Genomic DNA, 13,714 nt, shown 5'->3' on the forward strand with positions numbered 1-13,714 from the left:
CCGAACTGTATGATAGATACATTTTTGGAAAATATTAAAAAAATTGAGATAAGCTTCCAGATATGTAATTCAGAACTTTTTCCGTACCGTACATCAATCAGATTTTAATTACAATTTGTCTAGAATTTATTATAAGCATTTTAAAATGATCTCCCTATGCTGCGCTGTAGGATCTGTCAAAGTTAACACCGTCGTGTGTCTTCTTCTTATTTTTACTTGGATTCGTCTATACCACCATTGACGAATACATAGACGGAGTGGTGGCCATTTTTTCGGGCACCACTATATACCCCTGGGGAGTGACGGATTACAATTATTACAATCACTCGACCATTGAGAAGCCCCTCAATCCAAATCACGTCAGTTTGACAACAGTTGTCATTTCCATTTTTGTTTACCTCCTGTTTCTGATTCAAAAATCAATGAATCGAGACGAGTTTGTTTAATCACGGTGGAAACCAATGTTCTGAAGCCAAAACAAGAAACACAACAGCGGTACACTCGAGGTCGGGGAGTGAAACGTACCAGCAATTACGCTAAAGTGGTACCCACCAAGAAAATTCAACCTCGAGCGATTCCCGACCCGGATCCGCCGGTTCAATACATTTCGTCGGTAATTGTGGATGGTCAGGATGTTTACTATACATACTCAAAAAGTAGGCGACGATAGTTCGGAAGCAATTGGATTAACGGAGGAGGAGGAGGATGCCTGCGATTGTGTCGTTAGACTTTGATGGGACCTACACGGACGACGCGCCGGAGGGGTAAGAGTAGCTGCTGAAGGATGAGCAAGAGTACTATAATGTTGAACCGCTGGAGTCAGATGTTTGTTTAATCTGCTTGAGTTGTCGGACCTCAAGGACCACATTGTGGACGCACGACGGATTGAAGAGCAGATCAAAGATATGGCATGTGAATATTGTAACAGAATATTTTCGGATATTAAGACCCTGGGCCTGGACCGACACATCTGTAAAATACACTTCACAGGATCACCTCAATGGACACACAGGGGATCGTGTTTACCAATGCGGTGAATGCAAAGATCAGCGTATGCCTTCCGGATGGGATGTCTGGTGCACAAAATCTTCGACCATGTGAAGCTGAACGGCGTATACGTGTGCCCCGGGCTGTCGAGCGGCACAAGTACCGGCACAGCCGAGTACTGCACCAGTAGCAGCAACAGCACCAGCACCAGCTAGATCTAATAATGGGACACAGCGGAAGAAGAAATTCCGTCAACGCCGGTAAGACATCTTATTTTTCAAGGAAAATGAACGAAACAAATTTCTCAATGTTTTTGAAAGCTTCTCCAAAACCGAAACGTGGATCAGTCGCTTTCGTCTGTACCACGAAACAGGAAGAAATTTTAATATTAATTTACGGTAAGCCATTGACATTTCTTTTACAATTATGTATAGTTTTTCAAAGCTCCAGAAACAAGTGAATGTTGTTTCGATTGATTATGTCATATTGATTTTACTTTTGAACACATAGGCTTTGGTCCGATTCGCGAATTAAAATCAAATTAAACTTAAAAATGACAGTTATATATAATTTTCTATAATTTTCATATAATTTTATAATTTTCAAATAACCCTACTCGCAGAGCAAGATTACTTTGACCGATGTTGAATCGTTTTTGATAGTTGTTTTGACGGTCTTACTGGGTAGCACCAGCCATTCTTATGAGCGGGGATTTCATAATTTCCGAACTGTCACTTTTAAGTTTAATTTGATTTTAATTCGCGAATCGGACCAAAGCCTTAAAAACAATACAAAAGTACGAAAAAGTCCTCTTGAAAGAAATTTATATAAAAATGAGAATTATATTTCGGTAATTCCTATTTCAAAAAATGGGATTTGGTTCGTTATTTAGAGGGCAGGCCATAGTAATTTATGTATTCAATATGAATGTAATGTTTTTAAACATATCAGGCATAATTTTTCATAAGGACGTATGTAACAAAAGTAAACAAAACGAGATTTTGAATACAACATGACAATCACACGCGACTTTATATAATACTCATCGATTTTACTGATTTTAGATCTTAAAATTTTTTAATACAATCTTTTTACGAATCGACGTATGTAGAATTTTCTATTTTTGAAGTCTCACTGTTACATACGTCGCTTTAACATATGGGAACTAAGAGCGACCATGTGAATATCATGTTGTATTAAAAACCTCGTTTTGTTTACTTTTATTACATACGTCCTTATGAAAAATTATGCTTGAATTTGAATTTAATTAATTATTTATTCATTATTAATGAAAACTATTTTCCAGGTCAACAGGTCAACAGCTTCGTCTTGATGGACGATTGCATAGTTGATGTAATTTCCTTGGAAAAAACTTATTCATCTCGGACAGTCAAATGCCTAAGCAAGCTGATTTGTTTATGCTGGATCTCTGACACTGAGCTGGCGGGTGGATTGGACGACGGACATCTGATGATGTTCAACGTGGACGACGGTGACGAAGAGACTATGAATCACGAGTTAAAGCAAAATTTGCACAATAAACATCCGGTGCCTGCCGACTTGCATGTTGATTACGGAGGCGGATGAATTGGGTTTGCACAAGTACCCTCAGCAGTCAGAGCACAATTGTTATTAATAAAGGTGGAGTTTGGAAGCATTTGATCGGTATGGTCACAGTGGAAACGGAAGACCCCATTCGAGAAGCAAGCAAACAACCGCGTCCTGAAAAATAAAAGAAAAACGAGCGATACGTTCTGGTGAACAAAACCGATAACAATATGAGCACTCCCTTGCCAAATAAACAGAAGGATGATTCACAATTAAAGCCAGAGGGAATCAAAACGCCATTAACTCAGAAAATAAGAAAATGGTAAATAATTTGAAATTAATGATTTATTGGTTTATTATTAATAAAAACTGTTTTCAGGTCAAGGAAGGAATTGTGGCCGTACGTGAAAACAGCTGGACAGGCGGTCTCCAGGCGCGCACGTTCCTTATCCACATGAGTTGCGCGTGGCCCATTTCCTCCGGAACTTGAACTTTCTTGTGCCTCAACACGGAACCAAAACCAAAGTCACTACCGAAAAGTTGTTGCACTCAGGATGTTGCACTCACTCATAACCTGCCAATCCAGCTAGTTGACGTAGATGTGGATCAGTAATCCCAGTTGAGTAACCGCGAATCGAATCCGAAATCTGCTGCGTGATCTGGTCAAGCTTCTCAAGATCATCGGGTCCGATCCAAGATACTACCAACAAGGACGACTATCACCGTAATTCAAGCCCAATCAGGAATCGCAGCACTCGAGACCCCGGTTGGAGATCAAGAGATGCGATTAATGCTATGGAGCAGCTACATTAACGTCCGCTGGCAATGCTGTCTTTAGGGCAAACGCCAGCGTTGAAGCCTCGTCATCACCAGCAATTATTGACCTGGAATATAGGATATCGTCAGTAGAAGATTATTACCCAGAATAATATTTAATTCTCGATTTAATTAATAATAAACATGACAGTTTAGTATAGCGTACTTCACTTGGTTCGAATATGTAATGCATTTAACACACATTTAAATATGAAAGAAAACCATCATTTTGAGAAATTCAGTACACATTTAGTTCTGAGAGTAAAATGTTATTTTGAAAGGGTAAATACACATTTAGTTTTTAGAGGAAATCGTTATTTTGAAAAGTCGGCTCTTGTCAAAGTTCATTTTGAAGTGACATATTTAGAATTGTAAATTCAACAATCTTATACTTTCTACTGAAAATCACTAACTGATTTTCTTAATTTTACCAACGTTTCTTTCAATTTCACCAACGATTTTTTATTTGTGTGAAGTTAAAGTAATTTTCATTTGACTTTGATATTATCCCAAATGAATTAAAATAACAAAAACCTCATTTTATTTTAAATGCGTCGAATTGTACAACTAAATACTGAATTGTTATTCAGATAACTAGAAAGCATAGTAATTTTTACTGCCAAGTTTGTCTTTGAAGCCATAGTAAAATTAACGCATTTTGTGTTCGTTATAAACACGGTTTGTAGTCTGCACAAATTTAGTGGCGTGTTTTCAATTTAACCCTACAATATAGTAATTTTAACTGTAAAGCTACTCTCAGTGTTGAATGAAATCCTGTCGGACAAGCCGATGGATGAGCGGATAGAGAACATTCACACACAGTTGGAAAAAGTTAAAAACGAGACAAAATTGTATTGAAAGTGTGACCATCTCCAACACCGGCTTGCACAATGAAAAATATATTTTAAAGGGTTACAGCGGTGCGGATTTAGGGATGAATATAAAATTAATGACCAGTTAATTCCGTCTAAATATATAATAAATCGTTATAGTTGTTCACTAGTCTGCAAGATAGATATAAAGATAAATGCGATACTGACTGATATGATGTAATAAATAGGGAACTGCACCTGGATTTAACTCATGGCTCCGATGTTCATCTCATCAAAAACAAAACAAATTAATGGTTGAATGGTTGGTTGCTTGAGTGGTTGACTGGTTGGTTTACTGGTTGATTGATTGGTTGTGGTTATTTAGTTGATTGGTTGATTAGTTGGTCGGCTGGTTAGGTAGTTGATAAGTTGTTTTGCTGATTGCTTGGTTAATTAGTTGGTTGGTTGCTTGATTGGTTGATTAGTTGGTTGGTTGCTTGATTGCTTGGTAGATTGGTAGCTTGTTTGACTGGTTGGTTACTTGATTGGTTGGTTGATTATTTGGTTGGATGCTGCTTGATTTGTTAGTTGGTAGTATGGTATGATTGATTGGTTGGCTGCTTGACAGGTTAATTGATTGGTTAGTCGGCTGGTTAGTTGATTATTTGTTTTGTTGGTTGCTTGGTTGATTAGTTAATAAGTTGATTGGTAGCTTGCTTGAATGGTTGGTTGCTTGATTCGTTGGTTATTTGGTTGGTTGGTTGCAGCTTGATTTGTTAGTTGGAAGAATGGTTGATTGGTTGGTTGCTTAATTGTTGGTTGGTTGCCAATCCAACAAACCAATCAGGTTATATGATTGATTGGTTGCTTGACTGGTTGATTGATTGGTTGGTCGGCTGGTTAGTTGATACTGTTTTGTTCAACCGTCTAAGACGAGTTTAGGACTCTCCATTTAATTCCACCAATTATTTTGATATCTTTTCAGATACGTATTTCGACCACAACTGTGTGGTCGTATTCAGTGTCTCGCACTCGACTGTTTTGTTGCTTGCTTAATTAGTTCGTTGGTTGAATAATTGATTGGTTGATTAGTAGATTGCTTGATTGGATGGTTGATTGATTAGTTGGTTGTTTGGTTGATCGGTTGATTGGTTGCTGCTTGATTTGTTAGGTGGTAGAATGGTTGGTTGGTTGGTTTGCTTGATTGTTGATTGGTTCTCAATCATACCAACCTAATAAGGTTATTTGGTTGATTGGTTACTTGACTGGTTGATTGATTAGTTGCTTGATTGGTTGGTCGGCTGGTTAGTTCATATGTTGTTTTGTTGGTTGCTTGGTTGATTATTAGTTGGTTGGTTGCTTGATTGTTTGGTTGTTTGGTAGCTTGCCTGAATGGCTGATTGCTGGATTAGTTGATTGTTTGCTTTACTGGTTGATTGAATGGTTGGTCGGCTGGCTAGTTGAGTAGTTGTTTTGTTGGTTGCTTGAATGGTTGATTGGTTGGTTGCTTATTTGGTTGATTATCTTGTTGGTTGATTGGTTGATTAGTTAGTTGTTTGATTGGTAGCTTGCTTGATTGGTTGGTTGCTGGATTAGTTGATTGATTGATGGTTGGTTACTTATTTGGTTGATTGGTTGCTTTACTTGATTGCTTGGTTGTGGTTATTTAGTTGATTGGTTGCTTGATTGGTTGGTCGTCTCGTTAATTGACAAGTTGATTAGTTGATTGGTTGCTTGATTGGTTGGTTGGTTGCTTGATTGTTTGGTTGGTTGCTTGATTAGTTGGTTGGTTGTGATAGCTTGGTTGATTATTTGGTTGATTGCTGCTTGATTTGTTAGTTGGTAGTATGGTTGATTGGTTGGTTGCTTGACAGGTTGATTGATTAGTTAGTAGGCTGGTTAGTTGATTAGTTGTTTTGTTGGCTGCTTGGTTGATTGGTTAATAAGTTGATTGCTGGATTGGTTGGTTATTTAGTTGATTGGTTGTTTGATTGGTTATTGGTTGGTTGCTTGATTGGATGATTAGCTGGTTGGTTGTTTGATTGCTTGGTTGATTGGTAGCTTGCTTGAATTGTTGGTTGCTTGAATGTTGGTTGGTTGCTTGACTGGTTAATTGATTGGTTGCTTGATTGGTTAGTCGGCTAGTTAGTTGTTTAGTTGTTTTGTTGGTTGCTTGGTTAATTGGTTAATAAGTTGATTGGTAGCTTGCTTGAATGGTTGGTTGTTTGATTGGTTAGTTGATTGATTCGTTGGTTATTTGGTTAGTTGGTTGCTGCATGATTTGTTATTTGGAAGAATGGTTGATTGGTTGGTTGCTTTTTTTATTGATTCCTTGATTGGTTGATAATTTGTTTGATTGGTTGATTGATTGGTTGGTCGGCTCGTTAGTTCATATGTTGTTTTGTTGGTTGCTTGACTGGTTGATTAGTTGGTTGGTTGAATGATTGCTTGGTTGATTGGTAGCTTGCTTTAAATGTTGGTTATTTGATTGATTGATGCTTGATTTGTTAGTTGGTAGAATGGTTGATTGGTTGGTTGATTGCTTGATTGGTTGGTAATTTGGTTGATTGGTTGCTTTACTGGTTGATTGGCTGGTCGGCTGGTTAGTTGATATGTTGTTTTGTTGGTTGCTTCAATGGTTGCTTGGTTGGTTAATTAGTTGATTTGTTGCCTGATTGATTGGTAGCTTGCTTGAATGGCTGATAGCTGGATTAGTTGGTTGGTAGCTTAATTGGTTGGTTATTTGGTTGATGGGTTGCTTTCAGAGCATAAAATATTCACTTTCATGAAGCACATTCACTCCGACTTTTGACATTCGTGTTTTTATTATTCAAAACATAGAATGACTTACTCAGTTTACTTCTTCATAAATTCATTCAATTGATTACCACTGAGTATGGTAATTGCGCGCGAAAAAAACAAAATTAGCCTTGATTATATTGACATTTGACGCTAAAAATGCCTCAATTGAACGTCGGGATTAGATCTATGCGTGTAGTTAAATATTTAAATCATCAAAAATGTGTTCAGTTTTACGATTATTTAATAATTTGTGATATTCAAATAAATACTCACTGACCCATATTCATCATGAAAATTGACGGTGCAGAGCCGAATATGAATATGTTTAGAAGTGAAGTGACAAAGAAGGCCGATGGGCTTCATAAAAAATAATCGAATATTTACAGCTCTGGTCCTAATACTTTCAATGGAATGCGTTGTTGGTCGGCTGATTGGTTGATTAGTTGGTTTTTTTGGTTTCTTGATTGGTTGATTAGTTGATTGATTGATTGATTGGTTGGTTGCTGCTTGATTTGTTAGTTGGAATAATGGTTGATTGATTGGTTTCTTTTTTGTTTATTGATTACTTGATTGGTTCATAATTTGGTTGATTGGTTGCTTGAATGGTTGATTAGTTGGTTGGTTGAATGATTGCTTGGTTGATTGGTAGCTTGCTTGAATGGTGGGTTGCTTGATTGATTGGTAGTTTGCTTGAATGGTTGGTTATTTGATTGATTGCTGCTTGATTTGTTAGATAGTAGAATAATTGATTGGTTGGTTGATTGGTTGGTTGATTGCTTGCTTGATTGGTTGGTCGGCTGGTTAGTTGACATGTTGTTTTGTTGGTTGCTTGGTTGGTTGATTAGTTGATTCGTTGCTTGATTGATTGGTGGCTTACTTGAATGGCTGATTGCTGGATTAGTTGGTTGGTTATTTGGTTGATGGGTTGCTTTACCGTTTGATTGAATGATTGGTCGGCTGGTTGGTTGATTAGTTGTTTTGTTGGTTTCTTGATTGGTTGATTAGTCGATTGATTGGTTTGTTATGCTTGATTAGTTAGTTGGTAGAACTGTTGATTAGTTGATTCCTTGATAGTTGGCTGGTTGCTTAATTGGTTGGTTGGTTGCTTCATTGTTTATTGGTTGCTTGGTTGGTTATTTAATTGATTGGTTTTGGCGATTGGCTAATCCAGCAATCAGCCATTCAAGCAAGCTACCAATCAATCAAGCATCGAATCAACTAATCAACCAACCAAGCAAACCATTGAAGCAACGAACAAATCAACTAATCAACTAACCAGCCGACCAGCCAATCAAGCAACCAAACAATCAACCAGTCAAACAACCAATCAACCAAATTACCAACCAATAAATCAATCAACGAACAATGAAGCAACCATCCAATCAACCATCTCTACCAACTAACAAATCAAGCAGCAATCAACCAACCCATTAACCAAACAACTAACCAATCAAGAAACCCAGCAATCAACTTATTAACCAATCAACCAAGCAATCAACAAAACAACTAATCAACTAACCAGCCGACCAACAATCAATCAACCAGTTAAGCAACCAACCAACAATGAAGCAACCAATTAAGCAACCAACCAACTATAAACCATTCAACGGTTCTGCCAACTAACAAATCAAGCAGCAACCAACCAATCAATCATTCTACCAACTAACAAATCAAGCAACCAACCAATAATCAGGCAACCAAACCAACTAATCTACCAATCAAGTAATCAACAAAACAACTAATCAACCCATCAAGCAAACCGACCAACAATCAACCAACCAACTAATCAACCAATCAACTAATCAATCAACCAATCAGGCAACCAATCAACTGAATAATTAACTAGTCAACGATTCCGGCAACCAATCAATCAATCAATCAACTAATCAGCCATTCAAGCAACCAACAAAACAACTAATCAACTAACCAGCCGACCAACCAACCAATCAACCAGTCAAACAACCAATCAACCAAATAACCAACCAATCAAGCAACCAACCAACTATGAAGCAACCAACCATTCAACAGTTCTACCAACTAACAAACCAAGCAGCAACCAACCAATTAATCATTCTACCAACCAACAATCAACCAACCAACCAATCATGCAACCAATGAACTAAATAACCAATCAATCAACCAACAAACAATGAAGCAACCAACCAACTATCAAGGAACTAACTAATCAACAATTCTACCTGCAACAAATCAAGCAACAACCAACCAATTAACTAATCAATCAATCAATCAACTAATCAACCAATCAAGAAACCAACAAAACAACTAATCAACCAACCAGCCGACCAATCATTCAATCAAACGGTAAAGCAACCCATCAAGCAAATAACCAACCAACTAATCCAACAATCAGCCGTTTAAGTAAGCAACCAATCAATCAAGCAACGAATCAACTAATCAACCAACCAAGCAACCAACAAAACAACATGTCAACTAACCAGCCGACCAACCAATCAAGCAAGCAAGCAACCAACCAATCAATTATTCTATCATCTAACAAATCAAGCAGCAATCAATCAAATAACCAACCATTCAAGCAAACTACCAATCAACCAAGCAATCAAGCAATCCACCATTCAAGCAAGCTACCAATCAACCAAGCAATCATTCAACCAACCAACTAATCAACCATTCAAGCAACCAATCAACCAAATTACCAACCAATCAAGTAATCAATAAACAAAAAAGAAACCAACCAATCAACCATTATTCCAACTAACAAATCAAGCAGCAACCAACTAAACAAATAACCAACGAATCAATCAACTAACTAATCAAACAACCAACCATTCAAGCAAGCTACCAATCAACTTATTAACCAATCAATCAACCAACAAACAATTAAACAGCCAACAAACAATGAGCAAACAACCAACCAATTAAACAACCAACCAACTATTAAACTGATCCAAAATTATTTTATCAGATCGCTCACTGCAGGTAAACTATCAGAATTCTAAATCTGATAGATTACCTGTTAGAGCTAGTGTTCCCAAGGTAGCATACTGGGGCCCATATTGTATAACATTTTTACTTCTGACTAACCTGATTTACCACCAGGGTGTCAAAAATCTTTGTTTGCAGATGACACAGGTCTCTCAGCCAAAGGGCGAAGCCTTCGTGTCATTTGTAGTATGTAGATTGAAAAAAGTTTGGATATTTTCTCCACTTACTTGCAAAATGGAAAATTTTCCCGAATGCTTCAAAAACTCAGTTTATAATTTTCCCACATAAGCCGAGAGTTTCTTATTTGAAACCTTCTAGCAGACATATTGTCACTATGAATGGGGTTCCAATTAATTGGTCTAGCGAAGCTAAATATTTAGAACTTCTGCAATCTTCTATTGCAACGATTAGCTCCTTGTACCCTTAGTAAAAATTAGGTTAAGTTTAATTTAAGTAGAAAACTTTGTAATTCCTACATGGTTTAATTCAACCAGAGGAAATATCCTAACTGCCAGAGGCAATTGAAATGTATTAATAATAACTAAAAGCGTAACACAGCAAATAAGGATGATAGTGTTAAGAAAACACGGAACACCTAGTCCAAGAGATAAATGCATGTATTAGGTAATGAGCAAATAAAATTAGTAAAAAAACTAATTTGCAGCTGCCAAAAGAAACCTTATTTTCTTTTTTTTTGCTGTTTATACAAAAATATGTATTTACTTTTTCCGATGCCTATGATCTTGGAACCCGGGAGGACAACTTTCTTCTGCAATCGTTTATCATGAGGCTAACACGATGATACTTTTATGGCCAGGGAAATCGAGACAATTTCCAATTCGAAAATTATTTAGACTGGCACCGGGAATCGAACCCACCCAAGCAACCAGAAGTTCAGATTTTACTTAAATTTACTCTTAACCGAACTAATTGGTTCACTATGGTTCACATCAAGTTCCAAGCATCCTTAACGGAACTTTAAAGTTCACTTAAAGTTCCGTTACATACAAAACATTACTTAAAATGAGAGCTGATTAAGCCAAAATAGCCCTTCTTATCCGAACTTCTGGTTGCTTGGGCAGCCACCCTCAGCATGGTCTTGCTTTGTAGCCGCGCGTCTTACCGCACGGCTAAGGAGGGCCCCGATATGCCTATTCGTTGTAAATAAAAGCATCTTATATCAAATGACAAAAACAATAAACTGCCGTAGATAAACGCTGCAGCAACGAAAAAGTATTTGATAACAAAAATTAAAATTAAACCTTTTTTCTAATTATTCTACAGTTCGTTATTCATCATCTTACCTTATGTGTTATCTGCGCCCTCATCCGCAACTCAGGCGGTTCCTCCTCGGACCACCACGATTACCAGATGGTCTTCCTTCAGTCCCTCCTCGGTGAGGTTGTGACATGTTCGTTTCAACAATTCTGTCGAAAAATCGCATGGCGGGAATGAGTAGAGCACACCGGTTGCTTCCGTTTCCTTATTGAGTAAGGATATAACGCCGGCCGCTTCTTTCTGCTTCAGGTAGGACACGAGATTACGCAGTGGACGCGTCTGAGCGCTGGCATCATCCGACGATGCTACCGATGACGTCGATCCCGGCAGGCCGAGGAAGATTGCGTGCGACGATGACGTCGATATGCGCTTCTGCACATCTTCCAACTGATGATGATTTGTTGAGCTTTTCAGCGCTTTTCGGAACGATTTCCTTAGGTGGCCCATATTGCCCCGATCACTCCTATATCAAATGGCAAAACAATAAACTACCGTAGATAGACGCTGCAGCAACGAAAAAGTCTTTGATAACAAAAATTAAAATTAAACCTTTCAAGCAAAATTTTCATAACGACGTATGTAACAAAAGTAAACAAAACGAGGTTTTAATACAACGTGACGATCACACGCGGCTTTATATAATACGCATCGATTTTACTGATTTCAGATCTTAAAATTCTTTAATTCGATCTTTTTGCGAATCGACGTATGTAAAAATTTCTATTTTGAAGTCTCACTGTTACATACGTCGCTTTAACATATGGGAACTGAGAGCGACCTATGTAACAAAAAAGCAAAACAAAACAAAACTGCAGTTGCGTCAATCGTGCAACTATGGAAAACCGACCAATGTACATCGACGTACGTGTAGCATACCGGTGTATGAATAATTTTATCGTTTTTCACAGTGAATTTGAATGAACTGAGCTTTGCTGTGAAGCACGCTTATTACGTGTCATGTAATGATGCATGCCAGCGGAAAAAAGGATTGAAAAAAGATTTAGTTTTAAAACAGTTATAGAAAAAGTTTTGCCAACTTTCTGCAAAGGAATTCTCGAATCCTCATAATTGTTACATTAGTTCGTTAATGATCATCTTACCTTATGTGTTATCTGCGCCCTCATCCGCAACTCAGGCGATTCCTCCTCGGACCACCACGATTATCAGATGGTCTTCCTTCAGTCCCTCCTCGGTGAGGTTTTGACATGTTCGTTCGCAATTCTGTCGAAAAATCGCTTGGCGGGAATGAGTAGAGCACACCGGTTGCTTCCGTTTCCTTATTGAGTAAGGATATAACGCCGGCCGCTTCTTTCTGCTTCAAGTAGGACACGAGATTACGCAGTGGACGCGTCTGAACGCTGGCATCATCCGACGATGCTACCGATGACGTCGATCCCGGCAGGCCGAGGAAGATTGCGTGCGACGATGACGTCGATATGCGCTACTGCATCTTCCAACTTGGGTTGATCGAGGCGTAGTCGCTGAAGTAATACGAAGGTGGTGTTTACCTTCCTCGTCCTTCATCAGGCTGTCCACTATTTCGTTGTTTCCGTCCGTTAGGTGCAACTTGGTGGGGAATAGTGAACTCTTCAAAATCAGCGCCCCTTGCCAGAATGTGGTCGATTTCCGTGCGACTTCTGGTAACGTTCTTGCATTCGATAACATGCCATTCCTGATGAAGACGAATCAGAATCCGAATCTGCCGGACTGCGTTGCCTCGGTGAACGGGAGCGAGATCTATCGATTCCTGGTTCACGTGATCCAGAACGACGGCGTGAATCATATTCGCCATCGGGTCCTGATCGACGCCATTCATCATTGTCCCCGTGGTGCGGTAGGCCATCACTATGAAAACTGCCACGGAAAACCACCACGCCCGCGGAATCCTCCTCTGCCGCGGAACGGTCTTCCACCATAGCCGTACAATGAATTTTCCTCGTATGATGCACCACCTTCCGGATATTCGTAGTCGGGGCGCGACGATACTCACCGCCTTCCTCAAAACATCCACTGCGCTTTGAGAACGATGGTGTTGTTCCGTTGTCAGCAAAATCGATACGAATACGACGATCCGGTGCCCCTAACGAGGAATCCACGCATTTCCTTCACAGCAGCCGTAGCAGCATCAATAGAATCGTACAGAATGTAGGCCTGGGTGTCCCCTTTGTTATATTCGATCTTTTGATGGCACCAAAACGGTCGAACTCACGCTTCAACTGAGTAACGAAACGAACAAACAACAAACGAAAACGAACCGAAACGACGTCACAAGGTGAGGGAGAAAAACAAACAAACTGTCAAAACGTCAAGAGGGGTAAGTCAGCGCTCGTAAAATATTTATGTAATTCGTCACCCACGAGGGGTATTTTCTTCAAAATGAAGAAGAAGACATGGTGCCCGATTTTCTGATGGCTTTGTACCGGACATTTAGGTCTATGTATTCGTCAATGATACCACGGTCCTTGTACCACCAGTGTGTCTTTAGAGCACCTCCAGTCCCCATCTGG

At 38.9% G+C, this 13,714-nt stretch overlaps 2 long non-coding RNA genes across 4 annotated transcripts; one reads left to right on the forward strand and one right to left on the reverse strand.

The window, feature by feature from the left end:
• Window positions 1-251: 251 nt before the first annotated feature.
• Window positions 252-3,516, forward strand: LOC134204769 (uncharacterized). 3 transcript variants are annotated; one of them, XR_009977964.1, is made up of 4 exons: window positions 252-1,247; window positions 1,308-1,385; window positions 2,294-2,857; window positions 2,915-3,516. It is a non-coding gene; the product is annotated as an uncharacterized LOC134204769 (long non-coding RNA). The 3 variants fall into 3 exon arrangements; XR_009977965.1 differs by lacking the exon at window positions 1,308-1,385 and having other exon boundaries at window positions 253-1,247; window positions 2,302-2,857; XR_009977963.1 differs by lacking the exon at window positions 1,308-1,385 and having other exon boundaries at window positions 254-1,247.
• Window positions 2,863-12,650, reverse strand: LOC134204771 (uncharacterized). Its single transcript, XR_009977966.1, has 3 exons — window positions 12,308-12,650; window positions 11,234-11,670; window positions 2,863-3,419 (listed from the first exon to the last, which is right to left on the reverse strand). It is a non-coding gene; the product is annotated as an uncharacterized LOC134204771 (long non-coding RNA).
• Between the last annotated feature and the right edge of the window lie 1,064 nt (window positions 12,651-13,714).

The sequence above is a fragment of the Armigeres subalbatus genome, unplaced genomic scaffold (assembly GCF_024139115.2).
Source record: "Armigeres subalbatus isolate Guangzhou_Male unplaced genomic scaffold, GZ_Asu_2 Contig88, whole genome shotgun sequence".
NCBI lineage: Eukaryota > Metazoa > Arthropoda > Insecta > Diptera > Culicidae > Armigeres > Armigeres subalbatus.